Source organism: Hemicordylus capensis, chromosome 17 (assembly GCF_027244095.1).
Source record: "Hemicordylus capensis ecotype Gifberg chromosome 17, rHemCap1.1.pri, whole genome shotgun sequence".
In the NCBI taxonomy this organism is placed as follows: domain Eukaryota; kingdom Metazoa; phylum Chordata; class Lepidosauria; order Squamata; family Cordylidae; genus Hemicordylus; species Hemicordylus capensis.
In genome coordinates, this window is record NC_069673.1 from 12,330,272 (window position 1) to 12,356,439 (window position 26,168).

General features: G+C 46.7%; 2 protein-coding genes across 2 annotated transcripts in view; both read right to left on the bottom strand.

The window, feature by feature from the left end:
- Positions 1–26,168, bottom strand: part of RAPGEF1 (Rap guanine nucleotide exchange factor 1) — a 205,581-nt gene that overhangs the window by 175,344 nt on the left and 4,069 nt on the right. The window lies entirely within an intron of this gene.
- The window catches only part of MED27 (mediator complex subunit 27), an 83,297-nt gene that overhangs the window by 14,864 nt on the left and 42,265 nt on the right, over positions 1–26,168 (bottom strand). The gene's annotated exons all lie outside the window — the stretch shown is intronic.

Genomic DNA, 26,168 nt, shown 5'->3' on the forward strand with positions numbered 1-26,168 from the left:
GTTCTAATGTACTAGAGAGGCTCCCCACTCCCCTGCCACCATACACACACACACACCACACACTTTTTACACAAACCTATGATAGTGCAGAGAAATTATCCATAACAACACTGAAACAGATACCAGCAAAGTTAGGTCCACAGAGCAAGAGTAGAGACTAGTGAGAGCTCAGAAGCACAGCAACAGGACTTGGAAGGGAGACCAGACTCTGGAGCTGAGGATTCGGAACAGCTGCCAGACATGATTCCTTAGGAGGAGGAGGCTCGGATTTCACCTGTCTTGAGAAGACGTCTCAAGAGGAAAGCTCAGTGGGAGTCACGTAGGCGCAGATCACAAGAGAGGAAGCAGAAGTGCTGACTCAGGGAAACCTGATTGGCTGCTGGTTCTCTTGAGCTATATATATTTAGCAGTCTGTCAACTGCTCAGATGCTGTTAGCAACTTTCGCTGACCGCAGATCATGTGCTATTTTGAATTCCCAACTTTTCCGAGTTCCAGTTTGCCCTTGTTTGTGCTTTCCTGCTTTGTTCCGTTAATTCCTTGTTCTGGTGTCCATTCTTTTTTCATTCCTTGCTCTGTGTTTTCTTTTCAGTTATTACTCAGTTATTGTTAGAGGGGGGTACCTAGTTCAATTCAGGGGACTTAATTCATTTACTATTTTCTTTGTAAGCCTTTTATTTTCCTTCGTGTAGCTTCGCTGCTACTTTCTGTTAACTCACAGGGGAAGTACTGAAGGGGGTTGTAAGTCCTGTTGGGTGAGCCGAGCTAACAGATTTACGACAAGGGGCTGGTAAGACCTGCCTTTCTCCTTTTAAAGCGCCCGCTCACCCCCGCTGAAATGATTCGGTGGGGGCAGCTCGAATCGTTTTGGTGCCTCAAAACGGAGGTGCCGAAATGATTCGTGCACATCCCTAACTCCTAGTAAAACAGGTACCACCAAATGAAGACTTGAAATGGGTACCTTGCCCAGAGTGTAATCCTCCGGGGACACTGCTGACTGCTGGTCCTAAGTTTAGTGTTCATTTTAAGAGCTGAGAAGTTTATCCTGCTATCATAACACTCTATTAATCATAAAAATCACAAGCTTGCAGGCAGGCAGCCAGTTACCTCCTTCAGAAATCTAAGGGAGCTCAAGATGAGTTCTTAGTGTTACAAGCAGCACTTGGATTTTTTAATTTTATTATTTAAAAAAAAACAACCAGTCATAGCAAGGTGAAGAAAGGTTTCACAACAACTTCCTACTGCTTTGCAAGATGCCTATTAAAAAAAAAATATCTCATAGCTTTTTATGAGAACAGCAATGCCTAAAAGACCGGGGGCGGGGGGGGGGGAGAGTTGCCTGGCTTTTGGCCAGCTGCAGAGTGCTGAACGCACCAATTCAGTTTGCAAAAGTTTGGACTTTGGACAGAAAGATCGGGACAGGGAGGTCGGGGAAATTTCAAGCAGCATCTTTGCATAAGCAACACACATACAGAGAAGCAACTCCATCTACACATGCTTTTCAGCTCTACAGTGGACAGATGGTTTCGTTCTCTAGTATGACCTTTTTTAAAAACTGGATTAGATCCAGTGATCCAATGTTAGTGTTATGTTTAGCAGCTCAGCCACCATTTAAATAGCATCTCTCCCACACAGTGTGTAAGATGCATGCTGTTCATTTTTCTACTCCGCTTACAAAACCTAAGAACTAAAAAACAGCAAACCTGTTTATATTTTTAATAGAAACGAGGGGGGAAAGAGAGAGGTGAGGATATAACTGGTGTGGACAGGGCCATGCAAATTTACCTGTTGCATTGGGTGAGAAGAGAGACAGAATTCTTTGCGTTTTAGGTCTTTATCGTTTCTTTAGCACCCAATCCAAAATGGTGCGATTCGGAATGCAACCCGACTCATTGACTGAGCAAGGCAAGCACTACAAACCAGTATCTAAAGTTAGGAACGTAGGAAGCTGAAATCTAATGAAACAGGCCATTGGTACTCTCTACCCGGACTGGCAGCGGCTTCTCCAAGGTTGCAGGCAGGCATCTCTCTCAGCCCTCTCTTGGAGATGCTGCCAGGGAGGGAACTTGAAACCTTCTGCTCTTCCCAGAGCGGCCCCATCCCTCATGGGGATTATCTTGAAGTGCTCACACATGTAGTCTCCCATTCAAATGCAAACCAAGGCAGATGTTGCTTAGCAAAAAGGGGAAATTCAATGTGTCCTCATTTGTCTATATGGAATTCTGCAACTTCTGTATTTAGAGCTGAAAGGAGGATTATACTTATTTTAAAACAAAAATTATCCATGAAACGTTCAGCACATATATAGGGGCAGAGAGAGGTCTCAAGCCATCAGCTGCGCTTTGAAAGGAAGGGACTCAAAGCCCACTGTCAGGAGTTCCTTCAGCTTTCCAAAGGGCAACTTTTTCATGGGGCTCTCATCCTCTGAAAGGACGCAGGGCTCTGACAGCAGAAGCTACAGGAAGGTTACTCATCTGTAGCTGCCATTCTTCAGGTGGCTTTTCTGTGAAGATAAACACATAGCAGCATTTTGGAGACCTGAGTTCGCGACTATGACTACGAGTTTACGACAAGTGAGAAAACCCTGTGCTATGGGATGTCTGAACAAGCAAGATGAATGGCAACTGTGGGGGGAAGTGACCATGTAATATCGAAATTCTTGCAAACAGCTTTTCCATCCAATTATATTTCCATATCCTTTGTTTGGAGTCCTCTTGGGCTAGTAAACACGCACTCTATCAAACCTTGAATTTGGGTTAATGACTCCCAGTTATTATTTTGGGTGGATCCCTCCCTCATTTTGAGTTTTAATACATACATTGTAGCGACCTTGTTGTGTAACGTCCAACAAAGAGAACTTTGTTGGTGAAGGACACACATATCCGATGCAAATAACTAACCTGCGGTGGCATGCTCAGAGGGAACTGGCTGGTTTCCCTCCATGACTGAAGACAAGTACACACCTCCAGGACAGTCTGATCCCCCTACCCCATTCCAAGCAGCCTGAGGACTTATTCCAAAATGAATACAAGCAGAGGCATCACAGGTAAGAACAGAAGAAGGCCCATCTAGTCCAGCATCCTGTTTCACACAGTGGCCCACCAGATGCCGCTGGAAGCCCATAGGCAAGAGGTGAGGGCATGCCCACTCTCCTGCTGTGACTCCCCTGCAACTGGTACTCAGAGGCATCCTGCCTTTGAGGCTGGAGGTGGCCTATAGCCCTCCAACGTAACTCAGCACCAGGAAGAGATCCCAGGATGACGGAGTACTACCTACCACATTTTGCAACCAAGTGAAAGAGGGGGAGAAATAGCCCCATGCTGAAGACATAAAAGCAGAGTTACCAAATTAAAAAAATTCAAAGTGAAGTTGCAACTAGCAATCATTTTTTTATATTCCTAAAGACGACGCATTCCCCTTCACGGCTAGTTCAAAAGACTTTAAGCTGTACCAACATCTGCGAGAGAAGCAGACATCAAGAGAGACCTAAACTTTGCCTCCGCCAACAAAACGATCTCTCTTTAAAACATTGATGTCTTGCCTTTATGCCCGTCAGCCTTCAAGGCAGCTTACAACCAATCAGACTGATTAAATCCAAATAATACCAGGGAAAAAGAGAAATTTAAGTTTAAAAGATAGAGCAACACAAGCAGCAGAAACATTTGTTCATACAATGCTCCGGGAATGAAAACTTGGTACTTAAAAGACAGAAGCGTATGTGCCCAATGAATGCTTCTGGGTGACATTCTCTGACGATGGCACATATTTACATACTAAATTTAAAGTTCTCAAAGTGGCTTGCTTAGAAAAACAATAAAGAGAGGTGGCTCGCTGCCCCCAAAGGGCTAACAAGACAGACAGATGTGTTTGTGTGCAGATATCTGGATCGTTGTTATAGAAGACAAGTATGGGCCCACAACAAAACGTTGTAGTACATCCCTGGTGTGCATTTGTTACCGGTGCCTAAGCATGGGGAAGGTTTTAGACAGCCTGGGCCCCCAGAAGGAGAAGGCTTGTTTGCTTTTTCTTTCTTTCTCTTTCTTTCTTTATATTAATTTAATTTAATTTAATTTAACATATTTTTATACCACCCAAAACTTACGTCTCTGGCTATCTGGAGGGAGTATTCTTCAAGCTAAGAAACTTGCCACTCTTTTTGTTCAAGCCCTCCTTCCCCCGACTCCGTGCCACTGAATTTCATTAGCTCCGCCCACCAGCTTGTTTGTTAGCTGCCCTATGACTCCAGGAACATTCCACTCCACCAGGTGACAGTGGGGCAGTTTGGGGTCATTTTCCTCCTTTAGATATCGGTGAACCCGACGTGTCTGCACAGCTTATCCCTCGTCTGCTAGCGATCCATTCTTCTCTGCAGGCGTTCTGGTTCTGCGTCCACAAGGATAACCTTTCCAGCTCTTTCGGAAATAGACAGAAGATTCTGCGACAGATTCCTGCGCTGAGCAAGGGGTTGGACTAGAGCACCTCGACAGCCGCTTCCAACTCACACATTCTAGGATCCTAAACTCTGGCATCCATAAACAAGCTAAATGATTTCTTGACGGTCCCCTTCTCTTCTTACCAATCTGTTATTCTATATATGCCTACACTTGATATTCAAACTCCCAATTAGAAGCAGAACTGCCGGTTGCAAAGAATCCTCCCGCCCCCCCTCTAAGAATATTTACTGATTATGGGTGTCAAGCCATATACCCTGGCACATAAATAAGCGGTGCGTCAAAATGATGGAAATACAGTGTGTAATAATTCACAGAGCACTCGTAATATTGCAATTCCTCGACGTCCCTTATTAACTTCTCTTCCAGGAACCCCTTCGCTAACCACCACCACCACCACCACCGATAAAATAAGATAATACAATTCAACAGCAATAAATGAGAGATGTGTGGATATGAGAACGGGGGTTAGCCAAGAAAACATGAATCTGTTTTACAATCATTACTGGAAACTTGTCGGAGCCTGCAACCATTCCCTCAATGTTTACTGAAAACTGTCATTAATTCCTTTACAGAAAGAACTTGAAAGCTGGGGGGGGGGGGCAGGGAGAGCACCCCTTCCTAGGCTGTCAGCGAGAAGTGGTAATGGGATTTTAGGAACACACACTTCCATATGAAAACTCATTGTTTAATGAACTGTCTGCTTTTCAAAGTAGACCTTGCTTCACAGCTCGCAATAAGTTTTGGCAGCTGTTATTTATGTGACCTCCAACAAAATGCAAAAAAAAAAAAAAAGCAAAAATAAAAATGCAATAAGCCAGCATTTCAGCTGTTTCTTTTGGAAATCATCACACAGAAGAAAGATGCGTGCTTAGCTCAAACGCCTTAAAGGGCACGTATCTGTCACTGGCAGTTTGAACAGATTCGACGGCACAAGAAATCTTTTTAAGACTTGTTCTACGGTTTCGCTACGTACTGCAGAAATCGACACATTTATTTTAAGGAGGTGTACCCCGCCTTTCTCTGGAAACAGGGATAAGGCGGCTTACAAGAGTTAGAACACAGTATTATGCTAACTAAAAGAACAATAAAAAGTTCAATTTCCTCTTAAGAGAGAATTGCATGAATTGTCCCCTGTGCTAAACAGGATCCACCCTGGTTTGCATTTGAATGGGAGACTACATGTGTGAGCACTGCAAGATAATCCTCATAAGGGATGGGGAATCTGCTCTGGGAGGAGCACCCGCCTGCTTGCATGCAGAAGGTTCCAAGTATCCTCCCTGGCATCATCTCCAAGATTGGGCTGAGAGAGACTCCTGCCTGCAACCTTGGAGAAGCCGCTGCCAGTCTGTGTTGACAATCCTGAACTAGATGGACTGAGGGTCTGACTCGGTATAAGGCAGCTTTATATATTCCTAATATACAGCTGTCTAGAATCACATAATCTAAATAAAAATCTAAAAGCAGTTAAATGTCGCACTGATCTAATAAAATTGCAGTTTAAAAGCCAGTAAAAGAAGTCTTCATCCACCATTTAAAAACTTAAAGCTGATGCACCCCCCCTTGGGCAGCAGTCCTAAAACCTGGGTCCCCAGATGTTGTTGGACTACAACTCCCATCATTCCCAGCCACAATGCTTTGGGGAGAAAGCTCCGATGTCCTGGGAAAGGCCCTCTTTCTGCTCTGCATACAGCCTCTTTCAGGGAGAGGCAGGCCTCCGAGCCTGATCCAAGAGCTTGGACAGATTTACACAGGAGTAGGTGGTCCTTAAGATAACCTGGCCTCCAATCGTGTAGGGCAGGGGTTCCCAACCTGTGGTCCTCCAGATGTTGCTGTACTACAAGCCCCATCATCCCCAGCTACAGTTTATTGTGGCTGGGGATGATGGGAGTTGTAGTTCAGCAACATCTGGAGGACCGCAGGTTGGGAACCTCTGGTATAGGGCTTTTAAGCCCATAGACAGTACTTTGAATTGAGCCCAGAAGCAAAATGAGGACAGCTGCTTTGCTTGCTCTCTTTACGGAACATAGGGAGCTGCCATATACTGAGTCAGACCCTTGGTTCATCTAGCTCAGTATTGTCTACCCAGACTGGCAGCGGCTTCTCCAAGGTTCCAGGCAGGAGTCTCTCTCAGCCCTCTCTTGGAGATGCTGCCAGGGAGGGAAACTGGGACCTTCTGCTCTTCCCAGAGCAGCCCCATCCCCTAAGGGGAATCTCTAGCAGTGTTCACATATGGCGTCTCCCATTCAAATGTTATCAAGACTAGCTGATTGCCAAGACGGCGGCAATCTTTTCTTTAGCAGAAAGTGAGAGCAGTAGGGCTACCCTTTCCTGGTTGTCTTCTCCACCTAGGACAGGTCTGATTATGTCCATTCTCCTGGTATGGATGTCCTTTAAATTCTGCCCTCTTCCAATTCTGTCCTCTTCCATCGGCCACAGCTGAGGCTCACTAATGTCAAAGTGTGTGCTCTGTGTGTGTGTGTGTCAGGTGAAAGGTGGAGGGCCCATGCTTTTTAGCCTGTCCCCTTGGAGAAGCCGGTGCCAGTCTGTGTAGACCAGGGATTCTCAAACTTAGCTCCCAAGATGTTGTTGGACTTCATCTCCCATAATCCCCAGCCACAATGGCCCAAGGCTGAGAATTATGGGAATTGAAGTCCAACGTCATCTGGGGACCCAAGTCTGAGAACCTCTGGTGTAGACAATACAGAGCAAGACAGACCAATGGTCTGACATATGGCCGCTTCCTATGTTCCATATAAAAACTCCAGGGTGCAATGATAAAGTTTGGGTGAAGGCTCTGCCTCCCTTAGGATAGCCAATGCTTTCCACCTTTTGAGATGGAACCTGGTCTTTCCACAGAGAACTGATTGGCCGGGGAGTCTAGAAACTCCTCCCCCAAAGATCGGCATGGAATCTTCAATGTTTAAAGCATTTGTCACCACCTTGGACCAGATCCCCCCCTCATAGGCCAATCATTTCATGGGGGCGCGGGGGGGCGGCACTCACAAATGGCAACACAACTTTAAAATTACCTCAAATAAAAAGGTAACATGGATACTCACGGACTGCAGCTGTCCTTAGGACGCTATCGCAAATGGTCTATCTTTGGAAGGTTGTACCTAGCAATGCTGTGGAAATGGATGCATAATATTCTGCAACACAACTATTTAGCATAGGCAAAGATAAAGATCGGAAGATCATGAAAGATTCATTAATCCTCCCATACAGTGAAGAATTCAGCAACTCTAAAGTCTGTCATGCAAGACATAACTGCTAGGGGGGGAAAGCTACCGCGGCTATTTACAGCGGCAAACCTTCAGATACCCTTGATGAACTTCAGTACAAGCATTTTTTGTAAGCAACTGGCACAAAACCCAAAACCAAACACCCCAGTATCTGTGCGGCTACAGTCACTTCTACCCAGTCACAGTCAAATATCACCACCTATGGTTTTGGTTTATTTAACCAGGATCAGGTCTGGCATGGTACCACGTCCCTGCTGCCTGTGAACTGGAGACAGAAATGAGCTGACACTCAACTCCTCCTGGAAACTCCAGACCCTTCACAAGACAGACTGTAGATTACTACTTTGGCCATGCCACAAACGTGCCCTGGAACGCCCGCCTGCAGGTCGCGAATGTCACGGTGTTCTGTGCACCAACTGACATAATTTTGAGGGTGATTTCACTGAAGAACAGTACACACAATCAGAAACACAATGGATGGTTGGTGCATCTTCTGATCGACACCTTAAGCAAAATCTGAGCTTGATGAGTTTTCTTGGAGATCCATTTCACTTGCAATAACTCTGCTTGAACTGCATGTGGAACTGGAGGTAGTGCAAGAAAGTAGAGTTTATATTCATGTGAGAACCAGTGTGGTGTAGTGGTTAGAGTGCAGGACTGGAGCCCAGCGTGGTGTGCTACATACTTAAGTTCCTCCTCACAACAACCCTGTGAAGTAGGTTAGGCTGAAAGAGAAGTGACTGGCCCAGAGTCACCCAGCTAGTATCATGGCTGATGGGGATTTGAACTCGGGTCTCCCCGGTCCTAGTCCAGCACTCTAACCACTACACCACGCTGGCTCTCTGTTATTAAAAGGCACAGTAAATGGTAAGTAGCACGCCTTGAAATGCATGTGTTCCTTCACATGATACAAGAGGGGAGGTTATGACGTTGTAGGAGTGAACCAGCTTACTGTACAGCTGGGGGGAAATGGCGTCTCTCGCTACCAGGATGGCAGCATTTCAAGCAGAGACAAATAGGGCTGGCTGGAAACGGACAACATCCCAGGAGAGGGGCAGGAGAAGCTGGTCCCCCAGGTCACTGCCGTGAAGCGTGGCCAAACTCAGGAGATCTGAGCCTGCTGAGAGTCGCTTGCGAAGGTACTCTTACCAGTTCCCCGGGTCACACCAAATTCGAGATTCCAGCAATTTCCAAGGACGGGCTGTAAATGTATTCCATGATATTGAATGCAAAAGGGTGTTACGATTTCTGATGAATGCTTGTTCCATCCATCTGCTCTAGCTATGTAAAAATAAATTGCCAGTTTCCAGCATTTTCTCTACCACCCAGAAGTATGATGTTAAGCTTCCCTGTACACGAACCTTACAGCAGACAAAGCATCCTGGGCAAGAGATGAAGCATTCCTTAACTCCACTCTCCAGTACGCTGGGGAGATTTTTAACTTTCAACTTTTGGCAAGTTTGGGCGGGTTCCTTCCCCCGAGGGCCGGTATAGAAGGATCCCATTTGCTGAACGACTATGCCCCTGTGGCTCAGGACAGATGGAAACTACAGAGCATGCTTCTCTCATTCTCCCATTGTTAAACAAGTTCCCGGGACTTACGAGTCAATTCTACAGCTTTGGGCTACCCTCTGACACAAAGCCTTCCATCACATATAGCGTTGCCAGATACTGTGCGGCTGCGATCGGCATTCGTCAGAGGGTAGTAGGCTGTGAGCCTTTTTAGCCTTCATCCGACTCCTGATGACGTTGCCCTGCCCACGCCTCCTCTCTTGTTGCTTTTATTGGTTTTTTTTTTTAATTGCTTTTAATTTTTAAACTGGATTTTACCATTTTATATTCTCTGTGCATATTCTCTGATTGATATAGTATTCTTTTATTTTTAGCAGGTTTTACTTTTTTTAGTATTAATATATGTAATTTTTATCTATTTTAGCTTGTCTCCTTTAAATTGCAATTATTTTTAATTTCAGCCTATTCATGATATTTTGCATTGTACGCACAATCACCTTTATTTTTAACATGTAACTAATAATTTGTACCTTTTATTAGCCCCCTCAGTATCACTTTCTTTTAACTTGTAATTTTATGCTGGTCTACGACCGTAATAAAGGTTGAGAGGCTTGCTTCCCCCGATCCACATCGGTCCTGAGCTCACCAGGACAGAGAAGATGTGGCAGTGAGTGAGAGAGAGGAGACAGAAATTAGAGTGGGGAGCTAAGGGTGAGATACTTTGGGTGCCAAGCTGGGGAGGAGAAGAGTTGGAGTGAAACTGAATCAAAGCCAAGGGGAAAGGGCTAGGGACCCCTCCCCTCCGAAAGGCTCATAGGAATGTAGGAAGCTTGCCTTATATGGAGTCAGACCCTTGGTCCATCTAGCTCAATATTGTCTACCCAGACTGGCAACAGCTTCTCCAAGGTTGCAGGCAGGAATCTCTCGGCCCTATCTTGGAGACGCTGCCAGTGGGGGGAACTGGGAACCTAGATGCTCTTCCCAGAGCGGCTCCATCCCCTGAGGGGAATCTCTTCCAGTGCTCACACATGGAGTCTCCCATTCAAATGCAAACCAGAGTGGACCCTGCTTAGCAAAGGGGACAATTCATGCTTGCTGCCACAAGACCGCCACAAATGGCACAGCGGGGAAATGGTTTAACTAGGAAGCTAGAGCTGCCGATTCAAATCCCCGCCGGTCTGTTTCCTAGACAAAAGACCTATAATGGGCAGCAGCGATATAGGAAGATGCTGAAAGGCATCATCTCATATTGCATGGGAGGATGCAATGGTCAACCCCTTCTGTATTCTACCAAAGTCAACCACAGGGCTCTGTGGGCGCCAGGGGTCGACACCGACTTGACGGCACATTTTACCTTTACCACAGGCCACCTCTCCTCCCATAAGACCAGCTCTCCTTTGATTGTGTGAATGACCCCAAAGAAAACTGTGCTGAAGAAGTTCGAAATGGGCACATGACCTATTAAGCAGCAATGGCCATGAGAAGCTTCTTTCTCCAAGGCTGCAGGCAGGAATCTCTCTCAGCCCTATCTTGGAGATGCTGCCAGGGAGGGAACTTAGAACCTAGAAGCTCTTCCCAGAGCGGCCCCATCCCCTGAGGGGAATCTCTTACGGTGCTCACATGTAGTCTCCCATTCAAATGCAAACCAGGGCAGACCCTGCTTAGCAAAGGGGGACAATCCATGCTTGCGATCACAAGACCTCCTTCCCAGCCTCCACCCACCCATGAAGTTTCATGGCCCTTTAAGAAGACTCAGTTTTGCAGGGCTGTCGTGTCGGTCAATGCGAAGATGGCTTTGCCCGCCATTCAACGCAGTGGGCCAGGCGATTACTTGCCATTTGGGCCTCAGGATCACTCATTCAGTTGCAAGCCTCTCCAAGGAAAGCCTCTGAGGTGGGAAGATGGGAGCTATCAAGAGTCCATGGAGATCTGCAACCCGTAGCACCAGCTTTTACATCCCTCTGCTAGATTCAACCCCAGATCAGTCCTTCCACATGATAGAAGGGAGGCGACTTTATAGACCGCAAGAGAGGAGAGCTGGTCTGGTGGCAGCAAGCATGCCTTGTCCCCTTAGCTAAGCAGGGTCTGCCCTGGTTGCATTTGAATGGGAGACTGGAAGTGTGAGCACTGCAAGATACTCCCCCTCAGGGGATGCAGCCGCTTTGGGAAGAGCATCTAGGTTCCAAAGGGTGCCCTGCCCTTTCGGCTCCCGGTGGTGCCTGGCACATGGCACATGCTATGCTCTTCAAGCACTGCATCGGAACTGGACCCCAGCTGCTGCTTTGCCAATTCATTCCAATAAACCGCTCCCCTCGCCCCTTCCTGAGACGCTTCTCTCTCATCCCTCTACCTCATTTCTCTCCCCATTGTTTGAAGGAAGGTCCCCAACTCCTCTCAGCGCATGGAAAACTGAATTCCGAGTCTAGATGTTTGTGCCAGCGATAAAGTGGTGCCAAAGTCAAAACTCATTCCAAGGCCTTGTATGAGGGACGACTGTTTGCCGTTCGCCCAGCTTTGAACGAGGGAGAGAGGGTATAAATAATTAACTCATGCAAAAAGAGAATTTGTAATATACTCATAACAAGCAAGGAAATCGGGAAGGGAGAGAGAGAGAGAGAGAGAGAGAGAGAGAGAGAGAACATCACCACCCTGTGATGTGCTTCCCTTAGTCGACATTAAAAATAACTTGGTGCCGCTTTTATTTGACTGCAGGGCGTTCTCTGGGCACTCTCGTGTTTACAACCGACCCGGTGGGTGGGTTAAATCAAAACGCTTGGCAAAGCAAATTCTGCTCAGTGACTTCATGCAGATTTGCCTTTAATTGCCCTCCTTTAGGAAAATCACTTCGAGTTGCTTAAAACATTTCTACTGCAGAAGATTCCCATCCGGCCCACCCACCCACAGGCACAACCTCCAGGAAAAAAAAGGGGGAAAAACAACAACCCAGAAGGCGGTCTCTTAACGCACTTCATAAGAGAGCTCCTCTAGAGCCGAAAGGGATTTTCCAAATGGGGCAGGCGATAATCCAGGCTGTTGGGACCATGGGAATTTGTGGGGGGGGGGGGGGCGATGACGAAAGCTGTTGGCCTAACCACCGCTCTCACCACTGGCAGGGTGGTGTTACTGCACGTGTGGATTGCATCAGGCAGACTCTTAAAGAGGTTCTTACAACCTCTTTTATGTTCTTATAAAGGAGACTGGAGAACTGGAGAAGGAGCAGAAGAGGGCAACCCAGATGATCAGGGGCCTGCAGCACCTTCCTTAGGAGGCAAGGTTACAGCATCTGGGGAGCTATGATCGAGGTGTATGAAGTTATGCATGGTTTGGAGATCGTGCAGAACATCTGCCCCCCCCCCCTTACAATAGGGGTGTGCACAAAACCGGATGGCCGGGTTCGAATCGAATCTGAACCAGACCCGAATCGGACCAGTTCGGTTTTGCCCCCACTTCGGTTCGGGGTGGCTGAGGTGTATGAGCCATTTTGAGTTTTTTAAAAAATATATTTGAGTACTTATCCCCTCCAGGGGGGTTCTCTGAGGCCATGGGGGGGGGGGAGTCCACAGAGGTTCCCGCTCCCCCCACCGGCCTTCCTTATCCCCAAAACTACCTAGTTTGGGCGTTCTTTGGCATAACAAATGCCAGCGGGGAGAGGGGAACCTCCATGGACACCCCGCTCCCACAGCCTTGAAGAAGCCCCCAGGAGGAAATAAGTACAATCAATCAATCAATCAATCAATTCTTTAGAACTCAAAATGGCTCGTGAACCACCCAAATGGCAAGGGGTGGGTGGGTTCAGTCCAGGGTTAAGCCAGACTGGGGGTGGTTCGGCTTGACCCCGAACTGAACCAGTTTGATGTTGAAGGGGTTTGCACATCTCTATATCACAACACTAGAACCAGGATGTCATCCCATGAAACCTGACTGCCAGAAAATTTAGGGCTGAGAAAAGGACCGACATTTTCATACAGCGCCTAATTACAGGAGAAGGATTACTACCGGAGGACCACAGGGTCCAGATAACCCACTTTCTTGATACAAAAATGTATCTATCTGAGCTTGTTTGTGTACTCACAATGGAATATTCTAACACAAAAAGGACAGTATTTGAAAACACCCTGAGTAGTCGTTATCAATACAGAACTGGTTTTATTAAAAAATTAAAAACCTTCCAAGGTTTTTAAATTGTTCATAAATGTTTGTTACTGGTTTTAGCTGTTTTTAAATTTGTTTTTATATGGTTTTTTAAGCTGGTGGTTTTAAATGGTGGTTTCTTTTCTGTTTTTGATTACTGTGCAACACCTGATTGCGCAGCGGGGAAGTAACTTGCCTAGCGAGCAAAGGGTTGCCGGTTCGAATCCCCACTGGTATGTTTCCCAGACTAAGGGTAACACCTATATTGGGTAGCAGCGATATAGGAAGATGCTAAAAGGCATCCTCTCCTACTGCGTGGGAGGAGGCAATGGTCAACCCTTCCTGTATTCTACCAAAGACAACCACAGGGCTCTGTGGTCACCAGGAGTCAACACCAGCTCCACCACAAGACCAGCTCTCCTCCCAGGTGAAACATGCACAATCCCTGAGGGTTCCTGAAGCTCAGCTTCCAAACACCTTTTTTTTGCAACAGGTGCTTTACTTAAGAAAGGAGACACAGAGCACGTCTTGCAGCCAGAATCTTGCCACAGCAATACAATTAAAAATGCAAATGAAGCCAGAGTTGCTAACTTTCAATCATTTCCTTCTGAAGCCTGTCTCTCTTTCCTGGGGAATGTGAAAGACCTTTTTAAACATGCCCTCCGACGGGAATGGGCTGGAAGCGGGAACTTCTCTGCCGTGTCTTTTCACACCCACCTAGCCGAGCTATGTGTGAACTGTGTGGAGTTCTTTGAAGAGTGTGTTTTGGGCTCTCTTCAAGGCAAGATTTATATATCACTCTGGGACACTTAAATGTTATCCTTCAGCTTTAACTATTCATACATTTTATATCAGAGCAGTGTAGATTTTAAAAGGCTGCTTGGCATCTCCGCTCTGGTCTGTGCGAGCTCCAGACGGAACTGCTAGAAGGCTCCTCTCCTCTCACAGGATACGTAAAATTTAACACCACGGATCTCTGTGCCAACAGTAACTTTTAAAAAGCATACATTTCAGAACAAGGTGGACGTTACGAGGGCTTTGAAGGGCCATCTAAGTCGAAGGGTCTAACAGCAGTTCAGGTTCTGGTAGTTTTGGGACCTTGGGAAGGGGCACGACCCCACAGGGACATAGAAAGCTGCCATATACTGAGTCAGACCCTTGGTCTATCTCGCTCAGTATTGTCTTCACAGACTGGCAGCGGCTTCTCCAAGGTTGCAGGCAGGAGTCTCTCTCAGCCCAGTCTTGGAGATGCTGCCAGGGAGGGAACTTGGAACCTAGATGCTCTTCCCAGAGTGGCTCCATCCCCTAAGGGGAATCTTTTCCAGTGCTCACACATCATCTCTCATCCATATGCAACCAGTTGCAGGGGAGTAACAGCAAAAGGGGGGGCATGCCCTCAACTCCTGCCTGTAGGCTTCCAGCAGCATCTGGTGGGCCACTGTGTGAAACAGGATGCTGGACTAGATGGGCCTCCTTGGGCCTGATCCAGCAGGGCTGTTCTTCTGTTCTTTTGCTCTTATGTTCAGGGCAGACCCTGCTTAGCTAAGGGGACAAGCCATGCTTGCAACCACCCGACCAGCTCTCTTCCCCTGGTATACACAATGCCCAAGGGCCTGATGAGAGCTGGGAAGTGCCCAGGATAAGTCTCAGTGAAGCCACCATTTCTTTGCGTGCCTTTAAGTAAGCCACTTACTGCTCGGCCTCAGCTGCCCCCCTCCTGATATGGGAATTATACTGGGGAGACTATCTGGTGGGCCATTGTGTGAAACAGGATGCTGGGCCAGAAACCAACCAACCAACCAACCAACCAACCAGATAGATAGATAGATAAATTCTTCGAGGCGCTTCAGGACGGTTCTGAGGGTTCTTCTAGCATATGAGGTGCGGTGGAGAGCTCCAGGCCCGTGCCTAGGCGGAGACATGAACCCAAGCCCTTCCCTCCTGCCCACTCCAAAGTGGCAACTGCGCCCCCCCGGTTCCAAAGAGTGCCCTGCCCTTTCGGCTCCCGGTGGTGGCTGCCACGACATCCCAGAATGGCATGCCGGACGAGCAAACGCCCCAGTCTGAGGATTCCTCGGGGGCTTGGCCTTCTCATTGCGAGGAACCATTCAAAATTCATAGCGCATTAGTCAGGAGTTATTGGCACTCTCCCCCCCCTTACGCTGAAGTCTTTATTGGGAAGGTTATCAACTCGCTGTCAGGGCCCTTCCTGATAAGTGAGCCGTGATGTATGATTGTATATCCTTTGCCCTTTTTTTTGGCCCGAGATACGATTTCAGGAACGGAAAGACAAAGTGCAGGCGAAACCCTGACGCTGCAGGCTTGGCTGGAGCCTGTCAGTCTGTGTCAAACCTCCCCTGGCGAGCTCCATCTCTTAATCACTGAGCTCTTCTGCTGAGTGTTACATCCAGTGTTTAGTGTTACAATCAAGTGAGGTATAAGAGGTGGGGTGGAAAGCTAGGCAAGGGGGTGGGCGTATCCTTGCACCTGAAATTTCTCAAGTCAAAATAGAATCTCACCGGAGGAATAGAGGAAGCTGCCGTATACGGAGTCAGACCACTGGTCTCTCTAGCTCAGTATTGTCTACCCAGAGTGGCAGCGGCTTGTTGCAGGCAGGAGTCTCTCTCAGCCCTATCTGGAGATGCTGCCAAGGAGAGAACTTGGAACCTACTGCATGCAAGCATAGAGCTATGGGCCCTATCCCCTAAGGGGAATATCGTTCAGTGCGCATACATGTAGTCTCCCATTCAAATGCAAACCAGGTCAGACTCTGCTTAGCATAGGAACATAGGCAGCTGCCATATACTGAGTCAGATCCTTGGTCCATCTAGCTCAGTATTGTCTACCCAGACTGGCAGTGGCTTCTCCAAGGTGGTAGGCAGGAGTCTCTCTCAGCCCCATCTTGGAGATGCTGCCAGGGAGGGGACTTGGAACCTTCTGCTCTTCCCAGAGCGGCTCCATCCCCTCAGGAGATGGAGATGATGATGATGATGATGATGATGATGATGATGATTTCACTTTCTTCCAAAAATGGCTCGGGGCGGTTTACAGTACACAGAGGAATAATAAACAAATAAGATGGCTCCCTGTCCCCAGAGGGCTCACAATCTAAAAAGAATCATAAGATAGACACCAGCAACAGTCACTGGAGGTCCTGTGCTGGGGGTGGAGAGGGCCAATATCTTACACCACTCACATGTAGTCTCCAAATGCAAACCAGGTTGGACCCTGCTTAGCAAAGGGGACAATTCATGCTTGCGACCACAAGGCCAGCTCTCCTCCTTGACACAGGAGTCCTGGAACACTACAGTCCATTCACGGTTCGGCTCTCTGCGCTTTTCATTCCCCTTTCAGATGCCTCCCTTCTTTGCGAAGGACGTCGACAGAGAGGACTCACAGTGACAATTCGGTACACGCCTTGTGGACTCTGGAGGCTTTAATGAAAGAACTATGACGGAGGGTTTGAAATATAGCTGTTGTGGGGGGATCAGGGGTTAACTGGTCTTAGAAAGGATGTGGGAGTGATCCACCTTCAACACGTCCCACTTGGGCAACGCCATTTGGCGTGCCGCGCTGGTTACAGGCAACTTCCCAGCAGCTGCAAAGCTACGTGTGAACTCATTAAGCCTCCCAAGGGATTTGCCGGGAAGGGGTTGGTGGAGAATTTGCAGCCAGACAGCAGCGGGGAGAAACACCTCATTAAATTTGTGAATTTGTGCAGCTCTATGTATGTGCTATTTAAATCTAATTAGAGCTACTTCACACCTTACCGCTTTCCTACACAGAGAGACTAGATCGGTGGTAAAACATGGAGCTGTGACATCGAATTCGGACTCAAGATGGAGGTGCTCATTGCGGGGGGGGATCGGAATCTGAGGGATGAGTTGGATCTTCCTGTGCTGGGTGGGGTTGCACTCCCCCAGAAGGAACTAGTAGGCAGCTTGGGAGTGCTCTGGGATCTGGGCCCCACCCTGGTATCTCCAGTGGAGGCTATGGCCAGGAGGGCTTTCCATCAACTTTGGCTGATTCAGCAGCTGCACCCATTCCTTGAAGAGAACGATCTCAAAACAGTGGTGCATCTGCTGGTAACCTCCAGGCTTGACTACTGCAGTGCGCTCTACGTGGGGCTGCCTTTGTACACAGTTCGGAAACTTTAATCAAAATGCGGCAAGCAGACTGGTCTCTGGGGAACCCGAAGAGACCATATCATGCCTGTTTTAAAACAGTGGCACTGGCTGCCGATATGTTTCCGGGCAAAACACAAAGTGCTGGTTATTACCTTTAAAGCCCTGAACAGCTTGGGTCCGGGCTACCTTAGAGACAGCCTTTTTCTGTACGATCCCCATCGCTCATTGAGGTCATCTGGTGAGATCCACCGGTTCGTCTGGTGGTGACTCGGAACCGGGCCTTCTCTGTAGCGGCTCCTGGTCTGTGGAATGCACTCCTGGCAGATATCTATAGTTTGGGGTCATTGTTGGCCTTCAAGAGAGCCCATAAGAACCTAAGAACGGCCCTGCTGGATCAGGCCCAAGGAGGCCCATCTAGTCCAGCATCCCGTTTCACACAGTGGTCCACCAGATGCCTCCGGGAAGCCCACAGGCAAGAGCTGAAGGCATGCCCTCCCTCCTGCTGTTACTCCCCTGCAACTGGTACTCAGAGGCATCCTGCCTTTGAGGCTGGAGGTGGCCTGTAGCCCTCCGACTAGTAGCCGATGATAGACCCATCCTCTGTGAATTTGTCCAAGCCCCTTTTAAAGCCACCCAGGTTGTTGGCCCTAAAGACTTACTTGCCTGGCCTGGCCTTGCAAGGTTTTTTAATTGTTTTAAAGTGGTTTTCACTGGTGTCATGCCCCCCATTTGAGGACACTGGAGAGAAGTGAGGGGCAGGATACTTACTAGAAAGTGGGGAGGCGCCTGAAGAGGAACAGGCCGGTAATTGAATGGGGAAGGAGTTGAGACAGGCCAGGGCAAGTGGTTGCCGCAGAAGGGAGCAGCAGGGCCGGGTGACCCTGCCAGAGAAGGGTCAGGATCCGAGCCAGAGATGGGACGGCTGCTATCTCCTCGACGCAGGCGGGAAGAACGTCAACAGCAGGTGAGGGAACTGCAAAGGAGTAGTCGGTCATCAAGAAGGCAGCAAGAGCTGGGTTGAATCTACGGCAGCTGGTGGAGTGTCGATTAAGTGCACATGGAATATACATCTGGCAGCCTGTGCCTTGAACAAACTGCTGGAAACAACACGTCGCATCTGCTCGGAGCTTGAGTCGGAGAGTTTGTGACTCTGGAGTGGGCGTCGGAGGTTTTACCGGAAAGCCGGGGTTATCAGTTATGTACTGGGTCTGCGGTGCTTTCACACCTCGTTTCTGTATTCATGGTGAGACTGCTCAGACTTATTTATCAGGAAAGCTGAGACTGGAGCTACCGTTCCAACTGGCTATTGCGTCGTAAATCTCTGGTCAGCTTCTTCAGGGGAGTGAGCTCCTGACAGCTGGTTTTAGATTGTGTTAAAATGGTTTTTATACCATTGTGAGTCGTGTGTTTTTAATGAGGTTTGTTTTTATGTTTTTTAAACTAGTTGTACACTGCCCAGAGCCTCTAGATGGGGAGGTTATAAATGAAACGAACGAACAACAAAAAACCCACGAATATTGCATTACAGCAGAGCCTGCATCCAAAAGGTCCCCCATTCAATCCCTGCTCTGGGGAGAATCTGCATGCAGAAGGATCCACGTTCCCTCCCTGGCATCTCCAAGATGAGAGAGATTCCTGCCTGCAACCTTGGAGGTGTTGCTGCCATTCAGTGAAGAGCAGGGATTCTCAACATTGGGTCCCCAGATACTATTGGACTTCAACTCCCATAATCCGCAGCCCCGGTGGTCTTTGGTGGTGTGTTGTTTTTTTATACTAATTTTTACTAAGTGGATGAGAGCCACCATAGCATAGTGGTTAAAGTGTTGGACTAGGACCAGGAAGACCCGAGTTCGAATCCCCATTCAACCACGAAACTCACTGGGTGACTTTGAGCCAGTTATGTATGTATCAGCCTAACCTACCTCACAGGGTTGTTGTGAGGGTAAAAATAACCATGAGCTCCTTGGAGGATAAGCGGGATATAAATGTATAAATAAATAAAAGTTTATCATGCATGATCTGTTGACATTGCCATAGAATAATCCCTCTTACACGTGGCTTTACTGTTGCTAGAATTCTAGCTGGGGGCCTTTAGGCCTTTCACTGGGATTTCTGAAAACTGCATAGTAAAATAAACTTTGTTCTGGCTAAGACTGGTTGCATGGGGATGGGGGGGTGTTTTTATATGTCTTTTGTACATTTTTTAAAAATTGAACAGATGATTAATAGAATCTTAGTAGAAGAACAGACGATTTCAAGCAAGCCTTAGTAAATTTTTGTACATGTGAAGCAATATTGTATATTTCTGAAAAAGCTGGAAATGTTATGGTTCTTATAGATCTATAACTGGAGGACCTGTGAGCATGGAGAAGGAACTGGCAGATATGTTGTCTTCACAAAAATCTGGAGAAAACAAACCTGGGGGGAGGCCAAAACCTGCCCAAACGGCCTCAATGTAACTCAATGGAGCGGAATGTACACGGACTCAGAGGGCACTTAACAGACAACCTGGTGGGCTAATGGAACTCAGGGGTAAGGCGTGGGGAAGGAGGGCTTGATCAAAAAGAGCAGGAAATTTCTCAACTTGAAAAATACTCCCTCAAGACAGTCATAACAGGATGAAGAGGAGCTGGGACTGAGCAACAGTGCCGCCGCCACCACCCCCAGATATCAGGGGGGGAAAGTGAGCATATGAGCAAGACTCAAGTTACATCAGGAACTCTTGTCTTTGTTGCTAACCTTTCCCCAGCTGCAGACTCGGTAACACATGCACACCAGGGATTTATTGCAACATCCTATCCATACTTGTTCAACTTAAAACAAAAAACCCCAGACATTTTGATAACAGGTTTTCTTAACCTTGGGTCCCCAGATGATGTTGGACTACAACTCCCATCCTTCTCAGCCATAATCTTTATGGGTGGGGATGATGGGAGTTGTAGTCCAACATCATCTGGGGACCCAAGATTTAGAAACTCTGTTCTATAGAGCTTTGGGGGGAAAGTGGTGGTTGCATTTTATCCTATGGTCCTCCTCTAATCCAAAACTGTCTCCTTTTTTCATTGGCTCAGAGCAGCATTTTCACGACTCTGATTTCCCATAATACCGGCAGGTAAACCAGGACTAAAAAACTTGCATCTGAAATTTAAGTGCAGAAAATTCTAAGTACATCTAACGCAGAATGATGCGATTAGAGATTCAGTAAGACAACACCCACATACTGTTTTTGGATGGAAGTCGGGTATACTTGAGGCCTCAGCTGCAAAGCTGAATATTCAAAGAAACTTTTTGCCTTCTCTCTCTTTAATTTTGGTTTGATAGAAAAAACAAGCTAACAATAAAATAGCTATTTCTCTGTAGAGGCAATAAGTGTGTGTGTGTGTGTATGTGTGTGTGTGTGTTGTTTCTAAGAATAAAAGTCACCACTCTTTAATTTTTAAAAATTAGACATTCTTGGGAAATTTTGCTTTATGGGTTAAAAATGTCTGTTAGCACTTGTGTGACTTCTGCTGCTTGCTGGCTTCTGTGGATGGTTAACAGATGGTTGGCATGGCCTTTGTGAAATCTTAATTCAGACCATGGTGGCGCCTCTAACTTGTAGCAAACTTTTTAATTGCTAACATAAACTAAATATGAATGATCAGCCCTAATTGGACCAAACAACCGGGGGGGGGGGGTGCCTGCCACCTCAGCAGTTACTTAAGAGCACTTAGCTAAGAGGAACACCAAACTGAATTCGGCTCCTGCATGTTTAAAGGAAGCTCGACTCTCCTCAGGGCAATTCCAAGGTAACGGAATCAGGCATCTCGCCACTTTTCCCAATGACAGTAGCCATAAGCAATTTTTCAAGTTAATATTATATATACCCCCTGGCAAGAAAACATCTACCAGAAGGTTGTGTTTTGCAGTCCTTTCGCAACTGCGATTCCCTTAATCCCGTTTGCCATTGATTTCAATGGCTCACCAGCCGTGAATTTGCCAATGGAATTTCAGGTTTTCCCAGGACGGAACACTCGTGGTTGGCGAGGAATGGCTGTATAACAATAAATAAAAGAAATGAAATGTTGACTTGAGTGGTGGCTTCCTCCTGAGTGAAGAAACTGGCAAAAGACTCTAACATCCTTCTCCGCTTTCCCACTTCAACCAGTTTGCTCTGGTGCAGATGAAATGCACTCTATATGGGGCTGCCTTTGAACGCAGTCCAGAAACTACAATTGGTACAGAATGTGGCAGCCACATTGGTCTCTGGGATAACACAAAGGGACCATCAAACACAGGTTTTGAAAGAACTACACTGGTTGCCGATATGTTTCCAGGTGAAATACAAAGTGCAGGTTATTACCTATAAAGCCCTTAATGGTTTGGGTCTACTTAAGAGCGCCTTCTTTACCATGAACCCTGTCGCCTACTGAGATTATCTATTCTAGAGTCATCCAGCCTACTGAGATCATCTAGAGCAGTGATTCTCAAACTTGGGTCCTCAGGTGTTATTGGACTTCAACTCCCATAATCCCCAACCAAAGGCCACTGAGGCTGGGGATTATGGGAGTTGAAGTTCAATAACACCTGAGGACCCAAGTTTGAGAATCCCTGATCTAGAGTCATACTGTTGCCACCAGCTCGTTTGGTGGCGACTCGGGACCGGGCCTTCTCTGTGGCTGCCCCCAGGGGCTCTGGAATATGCTCTCTGCTGAAATAAGAGCATCTCCTTCTCTGTTTGTTTTCAGGAAGACCCTCAAGACTTTCCTTTTAATTAGAAGTTTAATAGCTTTAATAATTTGTTTTAGATTGTTTGTACTGTGCTTTAACTTGTGATTTTCAATATTAAAATTGGTACACCGCCTAGAGATTTACATATCGGGCGGCATAAAAAGGTGATGAATAAATAAAATAAACGCTGCCCCTGACATCTTCTTCCCTTTATGCTTCCCTACTCTTCAGTGCCCTGGGCATGCCTTTTTGGTTTCCAGACCAGATCAAAAGCTATGGGGAGAGCTCATTCGCTCAGGATATGGAGGAGAAGGACCTATTTGCTTGAGTCTCACTTGCACAGAGGAAAGTTGGCATGGAAAGAGATGTGACTGGCACCAAGGACTTTGCCAAAGGGTGAGACCAGCCCTTCAGGACACTCGTTTCCCACCCTTATATCACACCATTTTGTATAGTTCCCAGTGCTTTGTCACAATACTCGGCTTTGACAGGTACATGCATGCACGGAATCCAATATCGTGGGGATAAAGCGCTCTGACGGCACCGCAAAATGAGAAGTAGAAGAGACCCTTTCAGCCTGTCTCGCTCTTCTAGAGTGACGCCAGTTTTTAGACTTGCTAATTTAGTACCTTGAAAGAGTAATACTAAAGCAACAGTGAGATAAACCATCAGGAGTGAGGATATTGGGCCAAGATCTCGTATTGAAAGTTATTGGAAAATGATCTCTTCCTTATTAATGCAATTCCCATAATGTACAAAAAGGTAGCTCCATGTTTGAGAATGCACACTGTATTTTAATCTTTAATTATACTAACTCTTCTAGGGAGCAGCACTACCTCAGGCCTCAGGATTATTTCTTTATTGCATACCATCTCTATGGTATTTAATGAATATTGTTCCTTAATTCAGCACTTGCCAGTAGGGGGAGAAAGGAAAACTTACGCAATACTACCGAAATTTGGAAGAGTGAAAGTTATTGCTGTATACTTAGCACCTCTCTCTCTAAAAGTTTCAATAGCAGACTTTGCTTTGCTAAACGTTAAACCACCACCACCTTGTAGGACAACCATTTGCTTCGACAATTAAGGTTTATTAAGACCTCCAATTTCACATTTTATAGATTTTTAAAAGGTATCACGAAATGCTGATAGCCAGTCAAATTCTAACACTGTCTGGAAAACAAGGCAAACAAAATTCTGCAGTATGGTCTCTACTAGAAGATGTTCAACAACATCTGTTAGAACTTAAAGCACATCCATCCAAATGTTCCCTCTGTCAACTTTAGATCATTGCTTAGGCTTTCTAGTGATGGAGGCTGTATTCCCTCTAAGGTGTGCGCACATCCATGAGCTCACAAGTTTTCTGTGAAATGACTTGCCTAGCGAGCAAGAGGTTGCTGGTTCAAATCCCCGCTGGTATGTTTCCTGTATTGAGCAGCAGCGATATGGGAAGGTGCTGAAAGGCATCATCTTAGACTGCGCAGGAGATGGCAATGGGAAACCCGCCCTGTATTCTACCAAAGAAAACCACAGGGCTTTGTGGCCAATGGGAGTTGACACCAACTCAAGGGCACAACTTTACCTTTACCAGTTAATTTTAGATCCCGCTTGAATCCGGAAGGCCCCACTCTGAATGCACATGTGTGGACACTGCCTTGATACTGCCGTTCAGAACAAAACTCATCCCACACACAGATGGGGGCGCGCGGGAGGAATCACTAGATGGATGACCTCGATATTCAGAGGTCACTGAAATTTAGGAAGCTATTCTCTCAACCCGAAAACAAAAGCTAAGAACAGGCATTTATAGTTTTGACGAGTGGTTTTGGCAGGGACAACTCAGGCAGGGAGGAGAGCTGGTCTTAACTTAACATCACTTTCTCCAACTTGCAGAAAGGTATGCACCAATTTGGGCCTCCCGCTTTGGAGGCAAGATGCCTCTCAATCCCAGTTGCAGGGGAGTAGCGGCAGGAGAGAGGGCATGCACAGACCTCTTGCCTGTGGGTTTCTCAGAGGCATCTGGTGGGCCACTGTGTGAGACAGGATGCTGGACTAGATGGGCTTCCTTGGGCCTGACCCAGCAGGGCTGTCCTTATGTTCTCATGACATGAGAGGACCAGGCCACAGTTTATGAAAAGGTTAACAGAAGTGATAACTAAAACGTGATGCTAGAACGTAAGCAGGAAGGTGAAAAGCCTTATAGGAAGAATTCTTGTTCTCCCTCCATTCCCCACCTCTTCCCTCCAAAAAAGACAGAGAATTTCAGTAATTCAAGCTGTTGATGGGAGAATGGGAAAAAATAGATATTTTCTCGGAAAGGACAGTCCAAAGGGATGAGCAGCTCATCCCCATTTTTAAGCAATTATTTCATTTTCGCAGTTGTTTCATTTTTCTTGTCACCCTGATAGAGAATAACGAGCAAGCTGGAGATACAGAGAAACCACTAACAGAGTTAAGTGACCCACTGTGCTTCTTCCTCAATCAACACGCCTGGACATTCTCACTCATGGTAATCTCTCATCTTCTTAGTGTCTGCAGCTACATGGAAATGAGAGGACACAAAAATTGCTTCCAGAACTTTCTCTCGCCGCCACCCCCCTCGCTCTTCTTATAGCCCCCACCCCATCTACAAATGGTAGCAGGTAAGAACTTCTGCAACCTCTCAGAAAGGGGAGTTTGTTTTATTTATTTGTACAGGTGGACCTCATTATCCGCTTGGGTTCCGTTTCCCCAGATTACCGCAGGTAACAAAACCACAGATGATGAGTAATTGAGTCTATGAGAACATGTGGGTTAGGATCCCAAACTTTAAAAAAAATAATTGAAAAACACCCGAACGAGGCAAATGACGTTCCCTACCATGCTCCATGGGTCTCCTGGAATCTACCAATGCCCCAAATGCTCCTCCAAAGTCCAAAGCAGTCCCCAAATTCATGGGTTTCCCCAATTTTTTGGCTCAAATGAGCCACAAAATGGCTCCCACGGACAAAATGGTGGCTTATCTCCGCAGTCACTTTTGGCCTTCTAGAAACCATGGATCCATGGGTTTTAACCCCTTTATATCTGCAGATATTGAAATCGGGTGTCAATTAGACACCTGTGAAAACACAAAACTGCGGATATAGAATCCATGTATAACGAGGTTCTCCTGTATTTACAAACAGCCTTTCACCACTTGACCTGACCTGTGCAGTTTTGAAGACTGCACAGCCCAAATGTTTGGAAGTATCCATGGAGCCCATCCGAGAAGAACAATCTGATACATGCCACCAGAAACTAAGCCATAAAGTAATGCCATTCTTTCATCTTGTGTGGGCTTTGTGTAAAAGGTTTTTCCCAAGGTACCGACAGTTCAGACTAGATTAAGACTTCAGGTTAGTTCTGCAATTGAGAGTCACTACCCCAGTTTGCAATGAAGGCCTTAGAAAGGATATTGAGATGCCGTGGCGTGTCTATACCTACAAAGATGAGAATCGTTCCAACAATGGTTTTTCCTGACACACTCTATGGATGCAAAAGCTGGACTTAGAAGCAGCAAGATAGAAACGGCATTGGCACTTTTGAACTTGGGTGCTGGAGAAGACTTTTCAGGAGACCATGGGCAGGCAGGAAAACAAACCAATGGATCATAGAACAAATCAATCCAGAATTTTCACTCGAGGCACCAATGACCAGGCTCAAACTATCAGACTTTGGACACATTATGCGAAAACCCTTGAGAAGTCCATAATGTTGAGGAAAGTTGAAGGAAAGTGAAGAAAAGGACAACCAGCAGTAAGCTGTTGATGACGACAGCAATGAATGCACCACTGAGAGACCTTCAAGGCCAAGTTGAAGACAGCTCATCCTGGAGAGAATCTATCTATGGGGTCGCTAAGAGTCAACACCAACTTGACGGCACTTAATCAATCAACCAACCAACCAACCCCAGTTTTGGGGGGGGAGTATAGTACATATAATTCTTCCCCCAATATACAAAAGGGACGGAACCATTA